Consider the following 4,479-nt stretch of genomic DNA (forward strand, 5'->3'; position numbering starts at 1 on the left):
TGTGGGTACCTCTCTGATGGGCCATAACTGCCACAGGTGAGCATGAGAAAAGGGCTGGGGTGGACCTGGCTAAATAGGCAGTGGCACCCACCAGCATAAGTTTGGCCTGGATAGTTGAATCAGTTAGGTAGAGCTAGGCTTATTGACACATATGAGAACTTAACGGGATGTAGGAGAGACTGGGCTGGATCAGTCTGTTGTACATATTGGCAAACACAGGAACCAGGCTTGGGGTTAGGTCTGGTGGGGTCTACTAGGTGTCATGCCAACTAGGCTACAGTCCCCTCTGTTGTACATTAGGTCCAAATGTGTGGTGGGAAGGCTTGGTCTGGGCAGCAGCACCCATTGATTTGTGTAAGAGATGGGGCTGGAGATAGAACTGACCCAGCAATTGTAACTATTGTTGTGTGCATAGGCTGATGTGGGTGACAGACTGAGCAGAACCCTGTACTGGTAAGCACACACATGAGTTAGGTCTGGGGTCACCTTGGATAGGGTTTCTTTGGGGATTGCCCAACTGAAAGATGGATTCAAAATTCCATCAAGGGGAGAACCACAGCATCTGTGGTCAGACCATGAAATGCATGTGTCAGAACCAAGCCTAGTGCTCACTTTGGCAGCACATATACTAAAACTGAAACGATACAGAGAAAATTAGCATGGCCCCTGCACAGAACCGAGCCTACTCAGTGGCTTAGATGAAGTAATGGATGGCATGCCAAGATGCACGTGGAGGATACGGCAGTCAATTGAGGCCTACACAGGATATCTAGTATCATAACAGAGAATGGGTCAACTACTCCAGCCTAGCACTGACAGCAAATATCTGGGCAAATGGAGAATCTAAGGTGGACTTTGTGAGCCAATGGACCTTGGAAGGATTTCCTTATCCTTGGATTGGCAAGATCAATGGCATCTCAGAACTATCAAAACCACTTGAACACAATCTTCAAAGCATGCTCCATATTGGGGCCCTGGGATGGGAATGGAATGGCTGCTCCACGTCCCCAGGTACTGAGGAGGTTGTGAGATGCTGTGCTCCTCTCCCCCCAGCTCCCTCTGTCCCCCAGACACAGGAGAAGACAAAGAAAATTTGGAAACATGGGTTTCACCCACTTTCCCCTAATCCTAAACCCTTTCTGCACTAATCAACTATGCAAACATCTTCAAAAATTAAATTTATATTAAAAAACAATAAAAATGTTAAAATAAGATTATTTTTGTTATTTCTCTTGATACATTTTTTTTGTTAGTACAAGGATATCCTGCTCTTCACTGTTTTCTCCCTTTCCATTTTCTCCTCCCATTTTTTCTACCATATTGTTAAAAGTATTTTAGCCCTCTAGTAACTTTCACAAGTGTAAACTCCTGCTATTTAAGTACGTCATGGAATTGTAATAAACAAATCTAGTATCCTATTGTCATGATTTATTTAGCTATTTCATTGGGAGCCTTCCTTTAATTGGAGTGTAGCAATGGCTTCTTGGTATGCTAGTCTTCATTATACATTTATGAGAATATATGTATATACATGTATCAGCTATATATGTGTGTATATACATACATATCATATATGTATTTGCATGCATGTATATACACATATGTCTTATATATCTATTTGCATTGTATCTTGTATGACTGTTTTCCTATATCATAAAAGACATTTGATATTCATCCTTTTGGGATGGCTTATTTCACTGCACAAAAGCATTGGCTTATTTTAACAAGCCAATAAGTCAGGGTCATTTTGTTGCAAGTGATAGGATGCCATTCATCTTAAAAGCTGAGTAGTATTCCATGGAGTAGATATACCACAATTTTTTCATCCATTCTTATTTCAACAGGCTTGTTTCCATCTAGTCACTATTGTGGATTGTGATGCTGTAAATATAGGGCTGCATAATCACTTTCTCATTTACAGATTTCACTTCATTTGGATATATTCCTAGGTATGGGACAGCTGAGTCTTATGTAGATGAATTTTCAGTTACGTTAACATTCTCCATACAAACTTTCATAGAGGCTGTACAAGCCTACAATCTCACCAGTAGCCCAGGCTCTTTAATAAGGATTTGACACAAATAATCCAGTTATTGCCTACAATTCTCAATGGAATTCTTCTAATTGCATTTTTAATTAATTACTAATGAAAGCTGAAAATATGTGCAGAACCTTTGAGACAAAAATTTTCAATCGAGAAACTCAACTAAAAATATACAGGAAAGACAAAAACTCAGTGTACTCCAGTGGGGTGCATGAGTAAAATTACATAGTGCAACATGAAGCAAATGATTTATGATAAAATTTAGTAGTATTCAGTGAAATTTGGAACAGTGAAAAAAAAGGGAATTAATGTTTTACAAACGGTTTTTTCTCACCCATTTTTGTCTACTCATTTATAAAGCAACAAAAAAAAGTCACAGCAGTACTGCTTAATGATTGAAGATGACCTCAGGGAGCTGCTGAACTTGTTATGAGCTCCGGGATAACAGACAGATGCTGCGAGGAGCCATCTACGGGAGTTACAGGGAACGAGACAATAAAAACTGTGGGAAGGTTGGTAAAAGACAGCATGCCCATTTGTAGTAGACAGGTCTCAAAAATCAAGCATTAAAAAATTAGACTATCTGTGAGGTACACGACAAAACAGTACACCAAAAGTATTCAACTCAAAAATTATTTAATGAGGAAGTTATCACAATTGCCATTTGGCCCAATGAGCCTTTTTTATATCCTTTCTAAAACGTTGTTTCACATTGCAATCCTTCTCTGCATCTCACTAATTTTGCTTTTTGTTCTCTGCTCAGAATGGTTTATAAGTGAATCCTGGTAAATAATCATTTTTTTCAAGCTTTGGGGAAAAATGTTGAATAATAATTTAGTGAAATTAACCACAGCAAGTTTAATATAATTCTTACATAATGATATATTTTTCCCATTTCTGAAAAAAAATACAGCAGTGCAAATGGCCGTAAGCAAAATATTGTGGTATGAATATTAAAATTTATTTTCAGTGATATTGAAATACATAAGGTGTTATAACTAACTATAATAACCTTACTATGCAACACATCTCAAAATATATTTTCTTAGTAAAACTTCATTCCCTTCAAAACATATTTTTATAGTATCAGTCCTCAGATAAAGACATAATTAACAGTTGATTCGATGCAAAAAAAGGAATTTATCTAACTGCATTATTCTATACAACATTTGAAAAATTAGCAGCCAAGTATTTATTTGCCAAACAGAAATGATGGTATTTTACCTGGTTTCTTGAGGACTCAATGTGGGTACCCAGGCCAAGTGTTTAGCATATAGTACATCTTAATGACATTGCATCTCGTTGTTTGTACACTTGGAGAAAGACATTGTCACATCCCTTCTTACAATCTACTGAGTTGAGAGACTAAATGAAGATTTTTAGCAAGTGTAAAAATAGACAAATTTAATAAATTCAAAATGAGTGTGCTCTGTGCCATTAATGGCATATTCTTGGTGAATACTGGTTGAAAGAATGTGTCACTAACTTAAGATTAATGACTAACTTACGTGACTTTCTTGACTTGAACACAAATTTCAAGATTTTATTAATCTACAGATTGGTTATTAATAGAACATTTGAATTACAGCCAAAAATTAATTACCAGCTAGGGGCCACATTGCTCCCTCAGAAGTGTTGAAAAATAAACTTAAAGAAATGTTATTCACATTCATTAATCATCTGCGTCTATGAATTTCTTTGAAAAATGACCATTTTCTGAATTTGTTGTGTTTATGAGGAAACGAAGGGAGAAACAAAGAAACTAAAACAGTGAGTTTAAAAATATGTTTAATCTTGCCTGTTTTCTACTATCACTTTCCCCTGATTTTCGTCACAGCTACCCTTATTAATTTCCCCCAACTTATAAATGAGTAGAACCATTTCATCCAACATTCTGGTATATAGACATGAACCTCAGGAAGGGGCCAATTTGTTTTACATCCTTACATACTTGGGTTGCTCTCTCAGAGACAAATACAGTACCTAGCACATACACTCACTCAATACTCAGTGAATGGAACTAGGTGCCAACCATGAACAGAATGCTCTCATGGGGGCTAGATGTTCAGCTATGAGGGCCCCTGTTGTAACAGGAATACACTTTGGTAAGCAGACTCAGGAGATAAGACAAGCTATGTAATATGGAAGTGATGATATGTGGAAGTACAGAATTAAAAGGAAGGGAAGACATAAGGGGTGTCTGTGACATAAGCATTCATCAGGGAGTCTTCTTGGAAAGGTGGCATTTGAGCAAGCGTCTGAATGGACTGAGTTAGCTGTTTGGGTGTCTTGAAGAACATTGTGAGGAAAGGAGTATATACCCAAAACACATGAACATTGTACCACACACCTGCACCACCATGTTCACAATAGTCGTATTCACAGTAGCCAAAATAAGGAATCAATAAAGATTTCTGTTATCAGATGAATGGAAA

General features: G+C 37.4%; 1 pseudogene; it reads left to right on the forward strand.

Annotated features, from left to right (window-relative positions):
- The first annotated feature begins 604 nt into the window (after positions 1-604).
- On the forward strand, positions 605-673 carry LOC121147621 (annotated as a pseudogene).
- The last annotated feature ends 3,806 nt before the right edge of the window (positions 674-4,479 follow it).

The sequence above is a fragment of the Ochotona curzoniae genome, unplaced genomic scaffold (assembly GCF_017591425.1).
Source record: "Ochotona curzoniae isolate NIBS_2020 unplaced genomic scaffold, NIBS_Ocur_1.0 scaffold_4506, whole genome shotgun sequence".
Taxonomy (NCBI): domain Eukaryota; kingdom Metazoa; phylum Chordata; class Mammalia; order Lagomorpha; family Ochotonidae; genus Ochotona; species Ochotona curzoniae.